Source organism: Pocillopora verrucosa, chromosome 4, assembly GCF_036669915.1.
Source record: "Pocillopora verrucosa isolate sample1 chromosome 4, ASM3666991v2, whole genome shotgun sequence".
Classification (NCBI taxonomy): Eukaryota; Metazoa; Cnidaria; class Anthozoa; order Scleractinia; family Pocilloporidae; genus Pocillopora; species Pocillopora verrucosa.
This window is the reverse complement of record NC_089315.1, coordinates 9,788,874-9,815,440: the sequence shown is the minus strand read 5'-3', so window position 1 is coordinate 9,815,440 and position 26,567 is coordinate 9,788,874. Positions and strand designations below refer to the sequence as shown.

The 26,567-nt window shown below is 38.8% G+C and overlaps 1 pseudogene; it reads right to left on the bottom strand.

The window, feature by feature from the left end:
• LOC136276926 (E3 ubiquitin-protein ligase rnf213-alpha-like) overlaps window positions 1–26,567 on the bottom strand; it is an 80,734-nt pseudogene that overhangs the window by 39,824 nt on the left and 14,343 nt on the right.

Genomic DNA, 26,567 nt, shown 5'->3' with positions numbered 1-26,567 from the left:
CACATCTCGTTTTCTTTCGCCGATAGCTTTCTGTTGTGCAAGATCTGTCGCAAAACGAAAGTGCACCCTCGGGTTCATAGAAATTTTTTCCTTAAATCAAACTTGAAGACTTCACTAAAAACTAACAGAGCTTCCTAAGTTTGGGTAGAATATTTCCAATGCCACGCACAGAAATTGTTTGTAGCGAAGCATACTCGTTGTGGTTGGCGACGTTTTTTTCGATCGCATCCTTGTCCTTTGTAGGTGCTTGAAGAGGAAGACCAGCACCTGAAAAAGACATCGCGGTCTACATCGGCAGTAACCAAATCGTGAGACGAAGGACAAAAATTCACCACAAATGTATTCGCCATGATGAATAACTGCATCCTATTCTAGGACATATACTAGTGTTTTCTTCCTCAACTTACTCGGCATCGTCAATAATCAAAACTATAACAAAATTCTCGAACGTAGTCGATTATCACCAGCCCAATTTGAGCACTAATAGCACATGCTTGTAACTGGACAGTGTAATAAGGCAGTTAAAGGGACAGTTAACACGTCATGCTTGTGCAAGTAGACAGAACGCATCATGTCCGCGCGCTGTTATCTCGCCGAGTTAACTGTAGTTTTTCTTATTACGAACACGTATAACCAATGTAAGTTTCTTTCTCAAATTTTATCATAGTTTTGATTAATTGGAAGAAAGGACTTGGTCCAATTCTCTCTGTAATGATGCTCGTGATTGACAGATCGGACTCCCGCTTCGCGGTCTTACGATTTTGTTAATCACTCGTGTGTTTACGGACCGAATTGGACACCACTCTTTCCTATTACCATTTTTAAGCAATAAGGACTATGATACCTGATTACGCAGTTCTTCAACAACTTTGAAGTTCCCGGTAAAACCCATCGCCTCTTTAAACTTCCAGATGGTGTCTGCTGAACTAGAGTACTGATGAAGCTGATGGTAACGTTGAATTTGAGCAACTCGCTCTCTGACAGTTTTCTTTAATTCTTTGGCTTTTTTAGTTGTTTGACCTGTGTTCACTTCAAACATGTAGGATAACTCTACCTCGAGTTCCTTTTCGCGGTTTTTGTAGCCGTCAAAGAGCTTGTCGACATCTCCTAGAGAAATTGTTCCATCTTTGACACTAGCAACACGTTTGGTCCAACATTTAAAAGCTGGTTTCCAAACATTTTCAACGACTTCGGAAAGACTGAGATGTCGTTTTTGCCCCTCGTCATTCTTTCTAACTGTTTGGGCTTTGAGTCCGTATTTTTTCCAAAGGTCTTGGAAAGTTAAACTCTCTTGAACTTTCCCAAGGATCGGGAGAACCTCTTCTGCAGCTGGGGTCAATTGGAATAACGTGATCTCGATTTTGTTGTCGTCTGAGCGTTTCCACAAATCACGAATCTGGTATGATGTAACATCCAGCTGCGCTCTACTCCTGAGGTTTCCCAAGTCGACTGTGGAGAAAATGATCACTTCGTCAGTTCTCCTATTCTTTCTCATTTTGAAGGTGCATTGTATTTGTAATGGAATCTTAGAATGAAGGTCATAATAAGCAGGGCAAGATCAAAGTCTGTAGATCTAGGTAAGATTATAGTTCATTTCTAGTGGTTCGCGACATGGAAAACTTTTCCCAATCAAATGGCGACCGAACTTGAGGATAATCCAAATCGCTTCACGTCACTGGAAATGGATTAAAAAGCCACAAAGATAAGCGGGTTGGCCTTCTTTTAATAAACTCACCCTTCCTGAAGCTAGAACGAGAAAGTGATTGAAATGATATTCACAATAAACGCCTTTCCTTGCCACTAAACATTTACAAAACTAAAAGCGAATATATCACATCAGCACAAATCTTCACTCTCTGTTGAGATGCACAAGTGTCCGAAGGGAGATTTAAATTAGTGAAAATACTAAATTTTAGGGCGAAGGAACGCATTTAGTATAGTATAAGAATTGCGGAAGTAGCTACAGGAGCAACACATGACTGGCTATTAAAAGGTTGAAAAAAAAAATTCCTCTTCGGAGCTCACCTGGTGGGACTACATCACACATTGCAATAAATCTCCCAACATTTTCCCGTACTATGCGAAATTCCTCAATTTCTTCAATTCGTGGGACCAAGCTAAGCTCAGCATCATTCTTTTCTACACCGGATGTTGTCTTCAAAATTTCTAAAAAAGTTGCTTTATGCTTCTGGACAAAAAGTAAAACTTCGACCGTTACTGAGCCATCTGACATAATTCTTACAAGAGCGTCTAGTAACGACTTAGCCTGAAACAACTTCTCCTGACCTGCAGGCGAAAGTATGCCACTTCTTCCAGACTCATCTCCTGTAGAGTGAAACAATCACTTACAATGTACACATTACGAGGTATTAGGAACTGAAATTGAAGTATTTCCTCTGTTTGAGAGGCTCTTATCCACATCGCCTAGATTTTGATTTTTCCCACATTTGCTTTCCTCTCTTCTTATTTTTCTCTGTATTCTGTTCTTATAACAAAGCTATCACTTTAAAACTTTTGGGAACGTTCGTAAGAAGAATTCATTCTTCAATGATAAATGCATGCGAGCTACGCAAAAATACACCGATTAATTTTGAACTTAGAGTCTAATGTAATCTAATAGTGAACTGGTTTTTTGCTTCCTTAGCTCTGTGACTGGTCAAGAAAACTCGCACTTTCCTCTCAACCGATCAGAGGAAAACTAAACATTGTGACGCTTCGGTTACTCGCGCTTTCCCGCTCATTGGTTACAACTAGCGAATTGGCTCTTCGGCTTATTGTTACGATTTGCCATTGCCGTCGGTGAGGTTTAGGTTTAACCTGCGACTTTGGGCGTGGTCTAAATACAGCTGAGTAATACATTGGACAGATATGATCTGAGCTTACCAAAGAATTTGAGGTATCCAGTCATAGGTTTCCAGGTCAGAAGAAATTTAACAATCTGAGGATCCAAAGAAGACGTGTGTGTTTGTTGTCCTTCCTTCGGCCAGGACTTTATAAGCAATATCGACAAAAGCTCGCCATATTTTCCTGCTTTTGAGTGTGTATCAGGTTGATTGCATTTATTTGTGATGACGTAGAATACTCGTTCGTCCACTCCTACTTTTGCTGCCTAGATTTAAAATGCCAGAAACTATTAGTATCTGTTGCAAAATTAGCTAATTTAACTCTAATTCTTGATGAAAAATATAAAATTTAAATGTTGGGTATTAAATAGGTTTAATGTGACTAGAAAAAATATTCTCCCGCCCACACTTTTCAGTTAAATGTTACAATTCACAATTCACTGACTTTAACTTAAGGTACTCACACGCTTTCGGAGGCGTCCCTTTGTTCATTTGTTTAATTGATAGTGTCTAGGTTAGTTAGTGACTTGATTTGTTTCTTTATTAGTTATGCAGTTACCGATTACCCACCAGTACCTAAAATACGCAAACTACTTCAGGAAAAACAGACCTAGATATCTTGTATGCCAGTGAAAATGTTATAATCAACTAAAACAGGACGAAAAGACGAAAGCTGAATTTCCTATGAGAGGAAAAAGGTTCAGAACTTGACACGCCGCAGCCTTACTCGCCTCCGCGATGCACCATCAAATGTAAAACTGTTACTAACAACTCACGTTAATAATCCTTTCCACTGCCTCAAATGCAAGGTTGGTGAACAGCTCTCCAACACCTTTATCAAAAGCATCCATATCCACTTCACAAAATATTTCAACGAGGTACTTTTCCTCCAACTGAAAAACGAGGAAGCATTGCACGAAGTTTAAGGATAACGTAATTTTTTTCAGAAATTTATGAGGAAAATAAATTCACATACTCTCTACATGAAACAAGTCTAAAGTGCTAGACGTAAAATATGGGTTGGTTCCTTTTGAATGCGTTCAAACCTACCTGAAGGTCACTTTCCAGCACCACGTGAGATTCTTACTTACCCGTCTTGCTCGAATGGACAATTCCTCAATCAAGAATTCCCGATAAGCGGTGAAGCCTTGATTTTCATCTGCAACCGTAAGTAGTTCACTCCATACCTGAAAAAATAAAAATATAGAATGCATCGGTCTTCCTTGCAATACTTATTCGATCGAGTCGAAGCGTAAAATAAATGCATTCTTGTATGACCAATTCCTATTTTTCCCTGCAAAAGATTCCATTTGGGGAGAGAGAAAGAGAGAGAGGGGGAAGGGGTGGGGGAGAGGGTGAAGAAAGCTAAAAATACGAAAGGTCAGAAAAAACTAGAGATAGGCTTCAAATTTTAACAGATAGTTTATGCAAGGGTTACAAGATATGAAACTATGGTGCTGGATCAGTGGGGGATTATAACAAGACGATATGATTTCTTCAGCTGAGTTGATAATGTAAATTAGCCACCACAAAGAGTTTCTAAGCTGACGTTTAGAGCGTTAGCCCATTAGCCCTTTATGAAAGCGAATGACGAAGGGCTAAGGCTCGAAACGTCGGCTTAGAAACTCTCTGCGGTGGCCAATTTAAATTATCAACTCAGTTTATAAAATTAAATTAAAATTATCCTGAAAAAAATTTCTTCGCCAACTACTCAGTGACGCTTTTGCTCCTCAGTCAATCTCTTTGTCACAGATGTTCATTATATTCTATTCCAAGGTATCCTCCTTGCAAGTGGATATTGCCATTTTTCCATCTTCAGTGGCAGTTGCCCATAACAATTATTACTTTATGACGAATATTGGACACTTTTTTTCAGCATTCAAGAACTTATAATAACTATTACAAAGTATATGCAATATATTCCAAGTCAATCGCACTTCAACTGCATATCAAAATCGGCTTCAAAGTTGTCTTGACTTGTTTTAAAACCATCTAAGGCATAACATTACCCATATTTTGCAACATCAAAATGGAAATTTTAACAAAATCAGAACTTTCATAATTAAAAAACTATCAAAGCACACAAAACCCGTTCCCCGATGGAAGTCTCCTACATATTTTGACATAAAAACGCCATTGTTACTGGGGATGGACCAAAATTTAAAATTTTTGAGTATTTTACTGATTTTTTTTTCTTCTCATATTGCATTTCCTTAACTTTTAACATACCAAGAGTTCATTTGCTAAAGCATGGTCTCTGTAATAGTAGGGCATGTAGTGGGACAGATCAATTCCCAGCCTTGCTTTAAGGATCGCTAATAGCGCTTTTATGGCGTCGTTCTCGTTTTTCTGTCTTCTCTCCTGATCCGCACTCTCATCAACTTCTCGCCTCTGTCTGCAGATGCTTGCAAGTAACAGCTTTATCACTTGGCAAATGCAATCCAGGTTATCACGAGTGGTCACTTTACTGAGACAAGTTTCCACCAGCCGTTTACACATTGAAATTGTAAACTCGAGAGTCTTCAAGTTGGTGCTACAAAAAGAAATTAAAAAAAAATAAAAATTCTTTCTTCACCGAAATTATATTTAATTGTTTAATTGAACTGTTTGCCCTGTTAGAGTGATTATTTTCTGGTGTCCATCGACGGGAACAAGATAAATTTTGTCCTCATGTTCATGTCAGGATTGCAAGCGGAATAATGGCATAGATAGCTAATTCATTTGCAGAAATTCGGTCTCCATCCTATTTACGTTAGCATAGGGAATAGATTGGAGAGGTCGCAAGGATAATTTGATAGTACATAAAAGAAAACGAATCATGTCTGCCATGGAAACAGCACTATCATGTAATTACGTTAAAAAAAATGCAAAACTGATACCAACCAAGTTGATTCCTGAGCCGCTTCTAGCTGAGAACACATTTGTTTTATGAGCCCCATAACATCCTTCCACTGCGGATAGGAAATTGCCATTAAATGACACATCTTTATAAAAAGCACATCAAACTAATTCGCAATGAAAATATAGAGATTTATTCGAGGAAAGAAAAGGAGGGGTGATATTATTTCTCCACGTATCTGATGCTTCCTTATAACACAATTTCAATCACATAAAATTAAATCGATACTACCGCTGAGCTTCATCGAACTCTATGACGAGCCAGGCCATCACTAGATTCACACAGGACATGCGTCCAGCATACCGCTAGGATCAGCAATGATACCTAGGCTATGTAACTCAGACGTTTTCACTAGGATACTTCCATCAAGAGGAGACCCGTCCTGGTCCACAAATAGCCTCCTAGACACTACCGATTTTGAGTGACGATGTAATACCGTATTAATTCGGAGGTTGTCTCCAATATGTAGGTCGCTTACCTTAGCAACAGGCACAAAATTACAGGAACAGAATGTAACCAGGGCAACGCAAACATCGCAAATGTTGAATACTTTTGACCCAACAATCTTGTCTAGTTCCCCAAAAGGAAGGGCGTAAAGGAAGGTTCTTTTCAGCAGTGGATCAACTTCAAAGGATGGAGTAAGTCGACATAACAGATCCAGAAAATTCCTATGAAAAAAAATGAAGAGAAGCTATTACAATGACTCATGCATGCTCCTCCGCTTTGCAATGTTTCATGCATCGTTGAAATATCTATTGACACTTAGCGCGAAGCAACTTCCGTATTCAGATTCAAGCAAGTTGAGGCTTACTCTAACAAAAAAAGATGGTATTTAAGTTTAGAAATCTGCTGATTAATATTTTCATAAAATTTCTTCTTAGTAATTAATTACATTTCTGTTGCTGATCTTTGAAATTCTTTAATCTTTAGGTTTTGCGCTCCAAACCACTCTGGTCTGTCGTAAGATCCTTCAACATCAGGCTCTTCGAATGGCTTTGAATCTCCTCTCAAGAAATGGAGTAGTGGCATAGCAAACAGCCAACCCTCCTCAATTGGCTTCCATGAGCGTGCCATGACTTCGTTGCAAAGTTTCTCAATCCCATCAGCAGCATATCTAAATCGAACAAAAATAACACAAAGGAATTTTTTTTTTATCAAGCAGTATTTGTACAGGAAATCACATGATTTAGGGTTCACTTCGGAATAAATAAACACGAGAATCCGAAGACCAACGAATTGAGAAAGCTCGCAAGTTTCGTGTAATTTTTAGTAAAAAGTTCACGAAAATATAATTGCACGAGTAAAGAAATGTGATTAATTATTTCTAAGACACACGAAGGATAGCTTTTCATAATAATCCAGAGCGCGTATATCAAATTTGTAAATTTGTAAAATACAATTACTTACTTTCTTAGGCCCTCACTAAACTCTTCCAGAACGACTTCGTATGGGGTACATTTTTTCTCCATAGGATCTGCTTCAAGCGACAAACAACCTAAAAGTGTGAGTATGTGTTCCCTCGGAAGGTCTGGTTTGTATTTCTTGACAAGTATGACAATTGCAAGCGACGAAACTAACACTGAAGTTCTGGTTTTAAAATTGATTTCACTCTGGGACAATATAGCAGCGTTTTCGTCTAATTTCGGTTTCAAAAGGTCCATCAAAACCTGAACAAAAAAATAAACCAAAAATTAATTTTACACATTGCCATCAACCACTCGATTGCAAAAACGTTGACATCTAAAATACCATGAACAACGAGACCGAATAGCCTTATGGGAATACACTACATGATAAGCGCAGAAGTATGCGGTAAATGATGGATGCTATCTTCTTTTTCTTGAAAGGAAATAATTATCATACGAAAGATTTGTCATTAAAAAAAGAGAAGTAAAACTACAGATTATGTGGATGCTCAGACACTTCTAACACAGAAACTGCAGGGTTCATCGTTTGTTTCATGCTTTTTAGAAGTCGAAGTTTATTCAATCGAGTGTAAACCACCAAATGTCAAAGCGGTCAATTTACCGTTTTAATATTAAAGAACACTGGTTTCTTCTTTTCAGCCGAGCAGCCGTTCTTCTTAACCCAAGAGTTGGTCAAACCGTCAACAACTTTATCTAGCTCCACAATTGCCTTTGTTGCATCCATTTCCTCTACAGCCTCACCAACAAGAAAACCTTTCCACTTCGGCAGGTATGCAAGGACAGCGGCTGTGCGATTTTCCACCGTTTCGTGGCTACGAAAATAATCGTAAAGTTGTTCCCACCAGTGCCTCTCTCCGTATATGTAGCATACTCCATCATATTGGTGCCACACCTCTAACAAACAAAAATGACAAATTGTTACTGAAAATCACGATTATCAATGTTATCTTAATTACCAACAGCGTAAAAAGTGCAGTATGAATACATAGAAAAAAAAAACACATAGAAGGACAAAGCTCTAAAGGAATGCAACACTGAGAAGCTGGTATTAACCTAAATCTTACTTAGTTAGTATAGGCTAAGAAAATGTCATCATTATCATCATCATCATCATTACTATTATTATTACCATCATCGTCATCATTATTACTGTTGTTATCCATACTTTCATCAGCAATCTAACTATTCCATCCCTCATCTCACCAAACCTCCCTAATTTTGCAACCTTACCTCCAGGTTTAAGATACTTTTCTGGAATGCGAAGAAAGCGATCGACAATTCCTTCATATCTTGATTGAAACTCAGCCAGATATTCATAGTGAATATCTCCTTTCTTAATCACAGCGTATTTGTAAAAGGTTCCTTTCCGAGCACGACTTATACTGAGAGTAAAATGACCCTTGAAACGCTTAAGCCTCTTCTTGTCTTTCCGTTTGACATTCCTTTAAAACGAAATAAAAAATAAATTATATTTAAGATATTTATCGTGCAGAATGCCGCGACTCATCCGGAACTTTTTAAGATTTACCGGCGGTAAATTTGAAAATGAATAATGAAAAATGAAACGAAAAAGAAAAAGAAATATAACTGTTAAAAAAACAGTAATCAAAGTTAAACGGTTACCATTGGTCAATTCTGCATGAAAAATAAACTAACTAGAGAATCCACCATAATTAAACTTGTTCGCTTGATGCAGAAAGAATACTTAACGACATATTCAGAAAGCTGAGTGTTACAAAGCGCAAGGATTTCAGATGCAATACTTTCTGTGAACTGCATGTGTAAATTCTTGAAGACGTTTGTACGTCCTCTAATAGTTTTGCCAGTGTATAGACAAATCACACCACCGTCTCAAACTATAAATATAAAACCAAAATCAATCCCGACCCGGTAACTCAGGTTTTCAGAAAGTTGGCTTGTTTTCATTTTGAGTACCCGATGGCTCTTTGTGATACATACCTATATTCTAAAAGATCAACATGATTACTCTTTTTTCTTTGGTTTACAAAGCTCAACCGAAACTTGTCTTAATTAACGATTAGGTGCATTCCCTTATCAGCTCATTTTCTTTGAATAGAGTAACAAGAACTCAAAATAGCACTTTGGCCATAAAAGAATTACCAGTTTGATAAGTTTTTGCTGCTCCAGGAAGATGAGGTGAAAGTTCAAGGCCATGGTTATGTAGAGTTTATAAATTAACTTAATATGACGAGTCAAGAGAAAATTTTCAAATAGAAGAGAAATATTATAAGGTAAACTTACTCTACAAATTCCAGGTCAACACAGTTTAATTTAAAGTTTCCTAAGTCATCTCCATTGGCTCGTATGTGCAGGCATTCCCCTTCCATTTTAAAGCTAGACACCAACAGAACATGGAACATTACAGTAACCCCAGCTTCTTGTTCCACTTGCTCCGAGCTGGTTGACGGTGTTGACCTTTTTGAGAAAAAATAAACACAATAGATGGGTGGTCTCTATTGTAAGTGTTTTTTTGGGGAGGGGGAACATTTTGTCTCAGCGCTATCTAAATCAATCGAACTAATTATGTCCTCTATCTAGAATCCATTCATTTATTTATTTATTTATTTAACCCCTTATGATCACTTTTCATATTAGATATTTAACCGCTCTTTCAAACTTACGTTAAGGGTGGGTTACTGGTTGTGTCGATATTTCCTCCTTTGTTCGTTCCTTTACCACTTCGTTGGGTTGGGGTACTAGCTGTTTGTGTTTTACTCTGACTCTTATGATACAATTTTCCACTCCTTGTCCCAGTAGTCTAGAAACATTAGAGACACCTTTATTTCAATTGTTTTGATTGTTTCAACTGTCGAGCAATCTACAAATCAAACAAAACTAGAATCTTAGGCATCATCAGTGTTGAACTTTCTATCAGGAAAATCTTGACTGCTTCATTCATGAAATGTACATCAGTTATACACAAATTACAAACACTGTCGAGTACTACAAAACCAAATCCGACTACAAAGGTTTATTGATATATTAACAACGAAACAAAATATGAGGACAGAGTTACGATCTACGTCATGGCCAGGTCTTGAGATTTTTTTAGTTCCAAAAAAATTTATTGTTAGAGAGTTTTACGAGTATTTCGTTTTCGCAAATTGTTCTTTCGATCTAATCTTCGATCTAAAGAATGAGTTCCGCGAAACTCATTAATAGAGTCTCCAGAGAAGAGATCTGTCATCTGAGAATGTCGATCTAATGTTCTGAAATAAGGCAACATAATGACGGATGGTGCAGACATTAGCTTTGTTAGTAAAACGACTTTAAGGAAATGAAAGTGATACATTTACCTCTTGAGCGAGAATTCCAGTCCGGACGTTTGGGAATAAATAATTCCGTTTAACTTTAATAAAAATTAACTTGTAAGTTACAGGTTTTGGGTGGACTGATTAGATTCATATAAAAATGGAATCTAATTATCCCGCGTAATGCCTTGATTGTCGCTCTGTGCCAAATTTTCCCTTAGTGTTTTATAAGTATTTAAATATCTTTCCCGAAAAAAATTTTCTCCCTTTTTTCAAGCAGATTATTATGAGCTACCTCTGCACTTTCTCTGGAATCGTCATTGTTCCTTTGGTCACTGAGAGGATGTGCTACAGTAAGTTCTTTCCCTTCAGCGGGTGACTTAACCAGAACGGTGCTCTCAAATTTTTCGTCGTCCAGTTTTTTATCTCCATTTTTACGTAACTGAATCGTATAACTTGATTTCTTCGTTCCTTGCTTTCCCTGTTCCTAGATCAAAGCCAAAATCAATAGCAAAGCGTTGCTAAAAATGGATTATCGAATACTTTCACCCACAAAAGTAGCGATTTTTTTCCTGCAACTGAAGCGCATCATGAGAGGGGGAAGGCTAATAATGATTGAACAACTTTCTCCAGAACTGGCCGCAAAATTTTATCCGGCTGACCACAGAAAGCAGTCTAAAAAGCCGAAAGGGTATCACTCTTGGAAAACGAACGCCTTTTACTACATTGCTATGGTAACTCCTGGTTACTCGTAAGATTTTCTGGATAGACCAAAAGTCTAAAACCGACGTATATCCATTCGCAAAATAGCCGGTGTGTTACTCGCCTAACTACAAAAATTGCCACGGGCGTTACCTACCTGAGCAGATTTGTCTTTTGCAACCCTCTGGGTAGCTGATTCATAAGGGGATGGCGACTTGGGATTTTGAGAATTTGCATTGACATTTCGGCTTGAAGCAGATTGCTCAGGTGGTGGAGGGCGATGTTCCTTTCCACTTTTAGCTGCATTAGCCTTCTCCTTTGCTCCCTTGCTTTTACCCTTCGGTTGCCGATTGTCCATGGCATGTTCGGATGATTTCTTTGACTGCGTGATTCCTTTCTCTGCAATACTGGCTTCATCATCACTTCCTGACTTATTAGCATCTAATTCACCACTTTTAAGATCTGCTAGGCCTTTCACGCTTACACCACCAGAGATTTCATCTTTCATGGCGTTTTGGTTTTCATCTACTTTTGAAGAACTTTCGTTAAACTCCACTTTGTTTTCAAAAGTAGGCCGCCTCCCTTGCTGTAATGATGGTGGCTCTCTATCACCTGGTTTATCTTCTGAAATTAATGGTTCTGCCTTAAGTAGGGCTGAGGCACCAACCTGATGCGCCAGACCACTGTCTCCCGTTGAAATAAAGGCCCCTGCTACTCGGGGTGTTGGTGGGGTGCTCGCTGAATGATGCTGGCTTTCTGGTGGTCCAGTATTCCTCTCAATTGGCCGATTAACCATAGGAAAACCACCCTCACTGTCCAGCTTTCCCGGATGAGTTTGTTGACTTAACGAAGTTCCAGCTGAAAGCTGCTCATTCGGACAATTACCTTGGAGTATGGAAAAACAAACTCTCGTTATTTTTTTTTTCCTATCTTATTTTTTCTTCTTAGAGTTTTTCAACCATATGTACCATATTGCTGAATACATATCTATTCTAGAGGATTGTTCCCACAAAAAACAAAGAATTGATCAAAGTAATAATAATAATAATACAGGAATTTACATAGCGACCTTTCCGTGAGCTAAAAGGCGCTTTACAATAATCGTGATTCTAAAAGATAAAAAAACATTTGAGTTATTAAAGAATATATAACAGTTACAGAAGTTAATTTCTTAAAAAAAAATAAAATACAATCTACTTGCTACGATTAACTAAGGAAAATATATACAATAAAAATAAAACAGAGGGTAGTCAACTCACTAATAAAAGTCTCTCTAAAAAGTAGTGTTAAGTTTTTAAGTAGTTCTTATTCTAAAAAACATCAAGGTTCTGGATTGATCTTATGTCATCGGTGAGGGAGTACCAGAGCCTGGGGCGCAGCAACTTGAAAAGATCTGTCACCGTAAAACTTGAGATTAGACTTTGGTGTTACAAGGAGATTTTTTGAAGATCGTAATTGCCTCGTCGGAGTATAGGGCTGAAGGAGATCTGCTATATATTTTGGCGCCAAGCCATTCAGTGCTTTCTACGTAAGAAGTAGTATTTTGTACGTAATTCGTTGTCTGTGTAGTCTACGAAGAACTGGTGTTATATGTTCTAATCTTCGAGTTCTAGTCACCAGTCAAGCTACGCAGTTTTGTACATACTGTAGCCTTTCAATAACCGATTGGGGTAAGCCATATGGAAGGGCATTACAGAAATCCAATTTAGATAAAATAAATCCATGAACAAGTGTCTCAGCATTATCTTGAGAGACAGTTTCTTAACTTTGCTATATTTCGTAATAGGTGGGTTGACTATGTGCTTTGGTCCAATCACTAGGAGCTCAGTTTTATCCTTGCTCAGTTTTAACATGTTTGCAAGCATCCATGCATCAATATCATTTAAACAAGACTCAATTGCTTGCACTGAAGCCGCTTGATCATGAAGCTTGAATGAGCAGTAAAGCTGGGTGTCATCAGCGTAGAAATGACATGATAAGCCATGACTTCTGACAACGTCGCCAAACGGGAACGTGTACAATACATACAATATAGGTCCCAGCACAGATCCTTGGGGCACAGCACTCCGCAGGTCCTTGCTAAATGATGTTGCCCCCTTCACGTTGACTACTTGTTTACGATTCTCAAGGTAGGACTGAAACCAGCGCAGGGCTTTGCCATAAATACCAGAGCGAAAAGAGAGTCTCCGCAGAAGAATCTTGCGATCCACCGTGTCAAAAGCTGTGGACAGGTCAAGGAGTGGTAGAATAACATAGGACTGACTGTCAATCGCAGAAACAATGTCGTTATGAACTTTCACAAGCGCTGTTTCAGTGCTGCGGAAGGTTTTATAGGCTGATTGCAAGCTTTCTTCTAATTCATTTTCCTTTAAGTAGTTGGTCAGTTGGTACGATACTGCCTTCTATATCATCTAGGAGATGAATTTTAAGTTAGAGATGGGTCTAAAATTGGAATACACTTCATAGTCATGGGACTCTTTCTTTAGTTTAGGCCTTATCGTGGCTTCCATAAGTTGCATCGGCACATTAGCAGTTTCAATTGATATGTTTATCATCTAAGTTAAAACAGGCAACTAAACGTCCATACAATCTTTCATCATTGATGCTAGAAGAGGGCCAAAAATACAAGTCTTGAGGCGGCAGGAGTTGATTAAACTCTTCACCTGGTCTTCTGTCATCCGTTCGAACTCGGTGAGTTTAGCACTGCAGACCTGAGCATCCACAAGAGAATTGGCGACTGGTGTATATCGGGCAAATAAAATATTTCTTAGTACTTCGATCTTTTGGTAAAAGAAATCAGCAAACCTATTTGCAAGTACCTCAGAAGATGGAGCAGTTGGGTAGCAACTCTCAGTGTTACGGTGGAGAAGCCGGGTAACTATGTTAAACAAGACCTTTTGATTGCCTTTATTTTCTTGTATTGTGTTGAAGTAATAGTTTTCTTTTGTTTTCTTAATAAGAGAACTGACGACTTTGCATTGTTCCTTGTATAATTTTCTGTCAATGACTGGGCGTGAATTGCGCCAGCGCCTTCCTAATTTCCGTCTTTTTCTCTTTTCTCGGTCAATGTCACTATTATACAAGGCAGCAGCGGGTCTCACCGTAATCGTTCGTTTTTTCTCAGGAGCATAGATGTCAAGTACTCGTGTTAGTTCAGTTTCATATTTACCGACTAGTGTTGGTAGATCAGTGATATTTTCTTGCAAGACAATGGAATCCCTCAAGCCCCTGCACAGAGCACTCATATCGACAGATCGCAGTTTACTGTACCTAATTTCACGCTGTTCAGCTCGAGGCTTGCTTAGTTTCATGGTACAGTTCACGGCAAAATGGTCCGACACTGAAGGATCTCTGACCACGATACCATTCACTGGGTTATCTTCGGATCGAGTGATGATTAGATACAGGATGTGTCCCCTAGAGTGGGTGGGTGTGGCAACATGTTGCTTCAGATTAAGAGATTCTGGGAGGTTGTGAAGCTTGGTTGCATCAGTGTTATTAATGCTGTCAAGATGAAAATTAAAATGACCCACAATCAACAAGTTGCCTGCCCTGTCGCTTTGATCTGCGACGATGGAGGTCAGTAAATGAAAACGAATCTTATGCTTCGAATGGGATATTCAGTAGGCGCAACCACACTCTCAAAGGAACTAAAACAAGCTGAACACAACTTCTCAACTGGGAGTGATTTCTTAACTAGCATACCAACTCCACCGCCTCTTGAGTTCTCTCTAGGAGTATGATGGAAAATATATCCTTTCGGACCGTGACACACCAACAAAAAATTTGTCACTCTCCCCTGAGTGGAGCCAAGTTTCTGTTAAGGCAAGGAAATCAAGATCATGCTCTACGGTGTAGTCCTTTAGTGACAGTGCTTTGTTTTTAACAGATCGTGCATTCCAAAAACATAAATCTAATGAACGCGACAAAGTCAGCGACGACGAGTTAGACCTTGTGGAATTAATTTTTATGCAGTTCATCACATGTGCGAGGGCAACTCGTCGTCTTTTTTTTTGCGGTCAGTACATCTGACAAGAATCTTGCAAGTGCTTCTGTTAATCGGCCCTGGCAAAGGATGAACATCGCCATATATAAAGATCGTCAAAACATTGAAATTGAACGCTGCTACTGAGTTTGGGGCTAAACTTCAGAATACCCCGCAACTCTGGTCCGCCTCACTTACATGTGTCGGGAGGCTTTGAAGATCGAGGCATAACACAATAGACGCTATTCTTATTCAATGACATGTAAATGAGTTGCGGGGTATTCTGAAGTTGCTCCGAGTTTGGATAGTACGCAATGCGATCCTTGAACCATCTCTTTGTTTTTGTCTTAATCAAGTGGGAAAATTTAGTTGAATAGTTCAATCCAATATGAATGCATTATTGCATGGCAATTAACGCTCGATGCTGTTGCTTTCCAAGCACATCCTTAGGGAATAATCCATCTTGTTTGCTAATTTCAAGCACGTCGTGGTTTGGTGAAGCTGGCCAGCCATTTTATACAGAATTTGTGAAACACTGAAGCAAATTACTGCACGAAGATGCGGTATCCTTTCTTCTTCGACGATGAGTAGGTACAAATGCGATACGCAAATGAATATATGTCCAGAGTTTCTGTCGGGGTTCCCGTGATCTAGCTTGATTTTCATTCAAGGAGTTGGAGGAGAAAAGTTGCAGCTCAAAAGACCTTTCTTTTCTCGGAAACAAACTATCACTTGACTTGAAGATTCCTCATGTTTTTCATTGCGTCCATAGATCAACAGCTCGGTGAAAACAATTTTCATCTCCGCTGACAACGACTTCTCTCCTCTGAAGAGATATATTTTCACACGTCGTAACTTGTTTATTTAATGCGTTGACAAGTATGGAAACAGGCTGTACATACATAAATACAACTGAAATGACTTACATTAGCGATTTATGACTAATTTTGTAACATGTCGAGACCATTAGGCGATGACAATGTAACAATAGATCTTAACCAAGAAGAGAAGTTTATCGGTATATTTTATGGTAAAATTTCCGCACAGCCCCCTACTATTGTTAAACAAATCTGTTTTCCCAATGGCAATATATTGTTTTTGTCGTTGTTTTCTCTATCCAAGAACTGAATGCATAATGTAGTATGGGGCTGTGCGGAAATTTTACTCACACTTCCCTCTTATCCACATTATCTTTATCCGAAATCTTTTTTTTTTTTTACATGTCGAAACAACCTCTCGCCATATATTCCTCCTGGCAACTCGCAATGGTTGCCACTTGGTGATCCCAGAAATCAGTCACAATCAAGGAAATTGTAATTTTTATGATTAGAGACAAAAAAATTCTCATGAAGGCCACTGCGGCCTCTTGCTTGGTTAAATTTACAGAAAAATACGAGGCAGGTGCGCACGCTGATATTTTTGGTAACGCTACTTTTAGTCACACGCGTCGTCGTCGTGGGGATAAATAGTTAGTGTTTTTGTGCGAATACATCGCACGCAACCTTCCCTGACGGTAAGATATTGGATTTTAAACCGTATGAACTCGTATGTCAACGTGTATCCATCTGGATGTGCTTGTATTTCACTCTTGCATAGCCCTATGTACTCGTATGTATCCGCATGTTACTCGTTTGACACTCGTAGTACCCGTGTAGTGTTCAAGTCATGACCGTTTTTTTTTTCTGTGGAGCCAAAAGGTCATGGATGTGCACGCATACGTGTAGTGCTTTTGAATATGCTTGCTTTTATGCTGATTTTTGTGACTTTACCGTCACCACCACCCGACGAAAATCGCCACCCCTTGTTGCATTGATTGCTTTAATAAATGTTCATTTCTTTCCTTCATTGTTCTTCTCGTTAGCATTTAGTGAAAACACATTAGCATATAAGGAACGGGTTATACGAATTCACTTTGATAGCAGGATATCCCTTGACAGTTTATCTCGACGAGGAATCTATGCATCAAATCAAATCGCCGGCATTCTCAATTGCTACGATCATGACTAGGACCACCAAGAGATTACGAGTGTGGATGCAAACTTGTTTAACCAGCTCCGATTTCTCAGTTGTCGTTTTCGAGTATCGACTAATTTGCGAAAAATCTTTCAGCATTAAAGGATTAGGAATGATGAGCAAAACTAAAATTACAACCAGTATTTTAAAATTAAGTTTGACATGTGTAATCAAAAATCGAACATTGAGGATGACTGCAACATTTTCTCTTGAAACTTCTTCGTTCTGTTATAGCATTTAGTTACAAAAGCTTATTTATGCAATTGTTCGAGCAGCCATAATATTGCTTTCCTCTGTTCGCTACTACACAGCAAAATATATGCGAATGAGCACAACGCTTCTGGATAATTTTGAAGTTTTGAAAGTTGAACCGAATACTTGTCTTTGTAAGTTTGTAAATTTTATCTGGGAGCAATAAGGACCAATAAGTTTACTTTGGGGTAGTTAAACACAGACTGTCCTAAATCACTTCCATCGCACGGTTCCACAAAAACAAAATTCTTGATCAAACACATTTCAGTGGATCTCTTGGATGTATTTTCCCTTGTAACCTTAAACGTTTATTGGATTTGAACTTGCTGCATTTCGTGTAAATATTAAGTCAACAAACCTAATCGTAAGTTTATTCAAATAACACCACCAATATTTGTCGAGACATAGTCATACCTTAATGACTTCCTGTCTAACCAAAATACCAATTTATTCACGAAATAGTCAATGTCGTTGCAATTGTTGACGTTGTTGTGTTTTCTGTTGATTAATTTTTCTCTGGATTTGTTGTAGAACAATTCTAAATATCCTTGCTATGCATGGTGTAATAACTTTTCAAAACTTTACCTTGAATTTTGCTATTGCTTGACCTAAGGTCCTCGCTCCTTGTAAAAGTATTGCTTTGCTGCACACGAGTTGACTTAAGGACATCCAAGAACCAACTTAAGTCACTCAATTCAATCTTCCCTTTTGTAGATTTCTTCAACTCATCACCAAGGCTTTTAACAGCTATTGTAGCTTCTCTGTTGAAATGAAAAACAAATCTAATCAACTAATACTAACATTGCGACTGTGCTCGTTAAAACATCTTTTAACCAAGTTTCCGCTGTCATTTAAAATTCTTAAAAGTGTGTTTCTGAAACAAAGGTCTTTTTAGCCGAAAATGTGATGGTATTGTTGACTACTGTATAAAAACTATCGGAGGATAATTGAGTATTATCACATGAGTTGATAACGTTCGTTGGCTACCGTAAAGAGATTAAAGACTGACGTTTCAAGCGTTGGCCCTTCTTCAGAGCGAATGAAGGAATTGTGGGTTTTGTGATTATATGCAGAAAATGGAGCTACGTTGTTTATTAGAATATGGTGACAAGAAAATAAAAATATCTTTTATTTCCTTTTTTTTTTCAAAAGTAAATAAAAAACCTCGCACCTTCTTCATTGTGAGACTTGTGAGTGAAAAAATATCACACCCTCATCTTGCCACGCATTTGATTGAAAACGAAAATAACTAAAATACATGCTCTTGCAAAAACTAGATATCATTGCTTTGATCAGTATATCTTGTATTATCCACATAGTTACACGAATTCGGCGCCTTTGCAAAGAAGGATCCTCGTGTTAGGTAAACATATTGGTTCTAAAAAATGAGCGCCTCGTTTGAAAACAGCTGTGGGCCAGAAACAAGGTCTTTAATCGCCTCGAGGCTCTCCACAGAAAACCGTCACTTTCAATTACATTTAACACCAGTAGTAAGACCAAAAAATATATTTGTGTGTTGACTTTTTACCAGGTGACTTGACCTACATATAGAGAGAGGTGGTTTAAATGAGTCACTGCAATACGGATAACTTTAATTATTTTTGAATTTGCGAACCTTTGGCTCGATGCGCTAAACGAGCGTCAACTACCCTTGGGTACACCGATGGAGATTGATTGTACTAGTGCATATTTACACTACCCTCTCCCCCAGTGCAGCAAAATTATTACTCCGATAATCTTCTCGATCAGTTACGAGCTTTTCCGCCTCCCTTCGGCTAAAGTCCCTCAGGACTACCAATTACTCAGGACTTTTGTTTGATGCTTAATGGAAAAGTTGACCCGGAACAATGGACCATTTCTTGCTACGGAATGAAAAGCGCTCGTTGATATCGTGGGGGTTAAGGGTGCCGATTTGAGATAATATATTTCATTCTAGAGTGTAGGAAAAGGCCACAAAATGCCATGTGCTGCTTAGAATGATTAGAAAGATTAAAGTGTCTAGCGACTGGTTTGAATGCGTCCTTGTCATTTCTTTCCACGTCGCGAAGGTGTTCTCGGAATCAGTCACCTAGTCGTCTTCCTTTTCCACCAATGTATAACTTTTTGCAATAGGTGCAAGTTATGCAATGGCTGACACTGGCGGAGTTGCACTTGACGTGATCAGTGATCTTAGTGAAACTCCTGAGTCCCAACATTTTCTCTATGTTATGAATGAAAGAACAAGTTTACATCGAGAGCGAGTGCATTTGAAAGTTCCGGGTTGGTCATTAATTTAAAAGGAACTTCTGATCAAAATGTTGCCTACGTTTTTGTCACGTTTGAATTAAATTAGTGGAGGTTGCGAAAAGATAGTAACAGTCTCTAAATCGTTATAGGTAATTTAAAGTTTTAAAGAATGATAGATTTAACTGCGTGGTTGTGAGGGTGAATGAATGGAATGTGATCGGCATTTTCCTCCTGTGTCGTTTGTGGTGCTGACTGCCCATCAATTTTTTGGGCTCGGTGGTGGACCGCTTGAGCGACAGAAACAGGATAGCCACATAAATGACAAAGCCTGAATAACTACGAAAAAAGGTATGGAAGTCCTAACGTGTGATGGATGCGAAGATGAATACGACAAGTAACACGAGTCTGTAGGTTTGTAGTAAACACTATAGTGCATAGAATGTTGCTTTAAATTGAAATTCTTTATGCCTAGAGAAGCCAAAGAAGTGTCGGAAATTTCCCAGGTATCTTTCGGTACCAGGTGAAAAGATTTGACGGTGGTTATAAATTGAGTGAGCTCCTCCCTGGAAGAAAGGTAGCGCCGATACAATTGTTCGTGTAGCGACCGTTTAGTTCGGGTTTGGGACCGTTGTTTGACTGAAAAAATTGGTTTTCAATGAAACCTACGAAAAGATTGGCGTAACTTGGTCCCATTTAGGTACCCATGGCTACGCCATTGGCTTGTATGTAACAGTTGCCACCGATGGTATGTTTCCACAATTCCTCCATTCGCTTTGACGAAGGACTAACGCTCGAAACGTCAGCTTTGAAACTCTTAACGGTGGTCAATTCACTTTATCAACTCAGTTGATAATACTAAATTTCCTGTTGTGCCCTCCCACCGATACAGCATCACAGTTTCTTAAGAAACCTACCCCTTTAAACTAAAGAAGGGTTCCAATTCTTGCAAATATTTCGACGGTATGCTTCGGTAATTAATTTCTATTCTGTAACTCTCAAATCAAACTTGGGCTGTACTAACGCGACGTAGATGCAAAGCGAGCATTCAAAGGGCGGCAGTGGCAGATACAAGCAACTTTACCAGATGGAGTAAAAAATAACTGATTTCTATGTGTGGCACTACACAGCTAAAAGTGTTTCCTTATTCTTGTCTACCTCTATCCTTGATAGTCCCTAATTAGATCTTTATTGGGACCTTTGAAAGATGATGTCACGATCGATGACAGTAGCAAAATGACCAATTAAAAACTTAAGCCCCGTTCACACGTGATAGTTCATGATAGTTGATGATAGTTCCAACTATCACGCGCGTTTGACTATCATGCACTATCACATCGACTATCATCAACTATCATGTAGTTTGGGCAAGTTTAAATTCGACATGATAGTTGATGATGGTTTTTGCCGTTTGTACGAGCGGATGATAGTCAGCAGCTTTGCCAGAAATGGGATCAAAAAGTAAAAAATAGCTACCAAAATTTCACGTTTAATTCGAATCATCTCCTGGTAGGCTTCAGTATCTTCAACTCGCAGCTTCTTGACTTAAGCGCCGTTGAAACGGTCATGATAGTTTATGATAGTCGATCATACTTTCAACTTTTATTCACCATCATTGAATATCATGTTTGCGTCCAATTGGTTCATGATATAGTAACTGATAGTTGATAAAATCACGCAATGCGCGCTCAAGTTAGCATTTTCGGTGGCATTTGAAATTTTACTCAAAAAGTTGCGAGTCGAAAATAACGAGGCCTGACTGGAGATGAAGACAATGAACTACGAGACAATCTACGAAATTGAACACGAACTAAGTAAGTAAGGCGCATTTTAATTACTTTAAAACCTGACATTTCGGTTTGAGCCCGTTTTTGCCAAAACTGCTGACCGAAAATTTCTCATTTAGTATCATCCACTCCTTCAAACGGCAAAAGCTATCATCAACGATCATGTCAAATTTAAATATGTCCAAACTTCATGGTAGTTGATAATAATCGATGATTGTGCATGAAAGTTCGTGTTCAAACCCGTGCGATAGTTCAAATGTCGCCCGGAAGAAATATTTTATCTCAAGTTACTGGTGAAAGGGTTTGCGAGGTAATAGTGTAGAGAGAGTGCAAGAAGTAAAAGGTGCCAGCGAGTCGGGAAAATGCAAAAGAGAACGAGAAATGACGCGAAAAAATTGGTATAACCACTCCAAGACGAACGCCAAAGAGAACATGAAAAGGCTTATGTCAAAAGGCAAATAACGAGTGAAGAATGACGTGAGGAGATAAAAAGAGCTCCAGACAACAGACTTAAAATAGGTCAACATCAAAGAGAAAGCGAACTACTAGGGAGCCGAGAAATAAGAGGAGGTAATTTGAGTCTTATCTGAATTTTTCTCACGCTATGCGATACTAACTTCAGTTTGTAATTCACTGCTGTTTTGATGAGGGCAAAAAATGAAATAAAAAATCGGTGTAAAGGGCAGTCATACCAAACGACATCTAGAGAAGAAAAAAGAGAAGCCCATACGTTTCGGGCGTATTGAATCACTGAATTACTGTCCTCACGTGTATACCCTTTAATCGAGTAGTGATATCTTAAGTCGAAATAGTTTACCGTCGTTTCTTTCAATTTTGGATCGATTTTCCAAACTGAAATTAACAGTCACGCTCAATTAATATCATTTCAACCGATAACGACATGATACACTACATCTGAAGGAAAAACGTTCACTGTCCTCGAAAATTCGTTCAAAACATCAGGCAATCTCGAGCCCAGGGTCATTTTGGCCCCTTGCCAGCGGTATGGTTGCAAAATAATGACCTCTAGGAGAATGGATTCAATTTTGTTGATTGGTGGATAGTGTGGAAGGCATCAATCGGGCCGGAAAAAGTGCGCTGACAGGAATAAATTTAATTTTTTTTATTACTGTTTTTCTTTTTTAACCTGAAGTTTTCACTTGTAAACTGCCTGTCGATGCATGAAAAACAAAAGCCGCTGCATGCTGCAATGGCAGGAAGCTGTTTTTCATTGTAGTTGCTGTCAAAGACGCACAAGTAGAAATAAATCATTGCATCAATTTTTTTGGAGTAAAAAGCAGAAAGGAGGGCATCGTGGAGGCCGTGCGAACGAACGCAAATGTAAATGAAGAAGAATACGACAGCTGAATAGCATAAAACAAAAAACGTGCCGGCATGCTTGCTACAATCTTGTACTCAGTATTAAAGAAGAAATCGAGGAACTTTCTTAAATATTTAAAGAAAATCGCAAAGAAAAGGGTTCTGTATTCGAGAAGACAGAAATGAGGTCTGTCCAGATTTCGAACAATGAAGTGGCCGTCAAACTTAACTTTGTAAAACATAGCGTTAAAAACGAGGTTTCCTTTCATTCATGCAAGTACTAGCCTTGATACAAAATCATTAACAATCGCCTCGAATCGTAATTGTGAAAGCTGTATGTCGATTCATTTCCTTTAGCAACTTTGCCCATTATTATGTCGTCCTTCTCAACGCTCCACTGAGCGATCGAGATAAAAAAACGTGTCTGCAATGGGAGACTTTTCCCGGGAAATCTTGATCCATCGTCACTGACACCAGGAGGTCCCGTCGTCCCACTGGTTCGCGGTTTCAGGAGGCGAGATAATCTTCTCGCGTGGCGCGAGTTGTTTGCGAACCTTTATGAACTAAAATCTCGCATTGGTTATGGGAGGAATAAATCCGCTTCGAGCAAATTTAAAGGGTATTTAGATTTGACCTATTTTCGTCAAACCTCGCGAGAAGATTTCAAGAATAATGACGAACGAAAGTGAGTCGGAAAGTTTTGATATTTGAAATATTTGTCCCTTGGCGTCCATTTACACAAAACGTCTCGAATATTTTTAGCTACTCCAACTTTAGATGCCGATATCTACACAACCAATCAGACTATCCGAAAAAGCCTGACACACTCTTGTTGATTGATGCCTTGGGATTAAGACTGTAAAGCCATTTTGCTAGTGCTGCGGTATCCAATACCCAATAAATTCAATAGAAGAACCCGCACTGTTTCACGCCTTACGGGCTCCTGACACTTCCTAAAAGGAAACCTGGCTTAAATTATATTTTTATCGTAAACTGCAGTTATTAAGCTTTCGTCTGGTCTACATTTTTATAGGATTTAGTGAAACTAGCGCGCATACGAATTTTCACCCGATGGACACCTGCGAAGGTGGGAATTGTCCTTAAGTAATCACATTATTTAACTCTTAGAAACAAAACAAAATTTGGCGCATGCTTGCTAGAGGAGCCATGAAACAAAAATTTTCAGTAACAACTGTTATCGTCCATTCCACATAACAACTCGCTACTTACTTCCTGAATTCAGTGTTAAGCTCGGCTAACACGTCTTCACAAACAGAACGCATTTCTCCATGCACACCTGCTTCAAAGGCTAGACAACTCAGAAGTGAAACCTTTTTGTCTTTCTTTAAGTGTATGGAGTGCTTCTTGAACATGACAATGGTAGCTAGAGATGAAATCAAAGCGGACCAGTGATCCATTGACCCGAATTCACTTTTAGTTAAGATAGCGATGCTGGCTTCCAGTTTTGGCATCAAAAGGTCAAGTAATACCTGAAAATGAGTTAAACACCAACCATTACACCAACAAGTATTGTTAAAGACGGAATGTTTGGGTGAACAGGAAATCTGTTAACGATTCTGACATTATGAGGACGCCGTTTGGCGAACAAATTTTTAAAAAAATTCGATAATAATTACGACAAAAATCTACCAATCAGTTACATTTCAATTTTGAAAAAAAAAAAAAAAGGTCTCCATATTCAGGTAGGAGCGGAAGTTTCACTTATATTAAGTTGAATAAAGACATAATTCCGTGAACTGATCACAACCTTTTGAGCAGCACATTTCCTCTAAAACAACATTGAAAATCTGTCGTAAAGCCTCTTGAACTGGGTCATGATAGGGGCCTTAATTAAATGTCCGCGTCTGCTAAGTCGAGTTGTCCAATCAACACAGATTCCTTGAAGTCAACAAGGAGAGAAGAAACAGGACTTCACCGAGTGTCCGCTTGATTTCCGGTGTTCATCGAAATTAGCTATGGCAACAACTCGTTATGGCCAGATTTGTCGTCGTTAAAGAAGGCAAAGTAGAGCTAGTCATTGCGCAACAAACTTAAGTTTAGAGAAGACACCACGTGTCAAGCGGACACTGGCAAGGAGACCGGATGGGCTTGTCGTGAGTTATAGGCAATGGGCATAACGGGCATAGAGAATGAACTTAAAACTATAATGTGATCATAGAGAAGTAACAGTCAACCTTTTGAGATTTGAAACTGGTGGGCTTCCGTTTAGGTTGGCTAAGACCTTCTTGTACCCAAACATTTGACAGGCAATCCACTACAATGTTTAGTCTTGTCAATGCTTCTGTGGCATCCATCGGTTCAGTTGCCTCGTTCAAAAGAAAGCCTTTCCATTTTGGCATGTAAAAATGTAACGCCTTCGTGTAATTTTGGTCTATCGCTAAATAGGACTTTTTGTCGGAAAAAAACGCCACTACGTCAAATTGATTCAATTTCACTGCAAAGAAGAAAATACAACCGAATCAGAATACCAATGGCCAACCTGTGGCTAAAGTAATCAAGAAATGAAATATTTCTGTGAGCTTGCAACTAGCAGTCTTACAACAAAATTTGCGCTGTAAAGATAAAAGTGACTGAAGTCTCGAGGGTTTTGCGGTCTCAATAGGTGACTATGCTCGAAAGCTTTCAGAGAGTAATGGAGAAATCCAGAATGATGATCACCATGCGCCTCCACAGAAAATTAAACGCATACCTCAGGCTGTATACAAAAATGGTTGAAAACTGATGAAATTAAGAGATCCTCGCAGCTAAGAACACTACTGAAACGAGTAGTTGAAAATAGGAGGTAATTTAGTGCTAACAACTGGGTTGAAAACGTAAATTAGCCACCGTAAAGGGTAAAAAAGCTGACGAAGGGCTAACGCTCGAAACGTCAGCTTTTTTACCCTTTACGGTGGCTAATTTACGTTTTCAAACCAGTTGTTAACACTAATTACCTGCTATACTCTCCCACCGACGCAGCACCACAGTTTCTTTAGAAACTTACCCCTTTATTCAGTTGAAAATAGGATCTGAAAAATTCAGGCCCGTACGGGATTTGAACCCATGACCTCTGCGATACCGGTGCAGCGCTCTACCAGTTGAGCTAACAAGCCATCTGGGAGCTGGGTCATTCTTCACTTGGATGGTTTATTTGGACCCAACACATTGACCAGCTCCCAGTTGGCTTGTTAGCTCAATTGGTAGAGCGCTGCACCGGTGTCGCAGAGGTCATGGGTTCAAATCCCGTACGGGCCTGAATTTTTTCAGGTCCTATTTTCAACTACTCGTTTCAGTAGTGTTCTTAGCTGCGAGGATCTCTTAATTTCATTTCTTCACCGCAGTGCAAATATATGAATTTCATATATCTAAAATCATCATTGCTGAAAACTGTTTTCCAGAAAACGTGGGACTGACAATTTCCCTACTCTTAAAAAAGTAAATTTCGGGATATCACCTTGTGCCACCCCCCCCGCTACATATCAAATTTATAATGATCTTGCAAATTTGTCCTCAGATGCTAACCTGATTTTTCATGAAGGAAATCATGCAAAGTATTGCTAACAAGTAAAATATCCTAAAAAATATGAATTTCGGTTTTGGCATATCTAAATTACTTTTCAAAACGAAATAAAACTACCTTGGCGAGGAAAACTTGCCTTAGAATATTCGATTAACTCCTCTGAAAATTCTTGTTAGACGGCTTTAGTACCCCTCTTTTGATATTTACCGACTAACGGTGTCTCGCAAGATTCTTTCTTTTTTTTTTTTGAAGTAGGAAAAAGAAAGTGTTCAAAGGCAAGATGCCATGCCACTTACGCTTCGATTTCTGACAGATCAAGCAAAA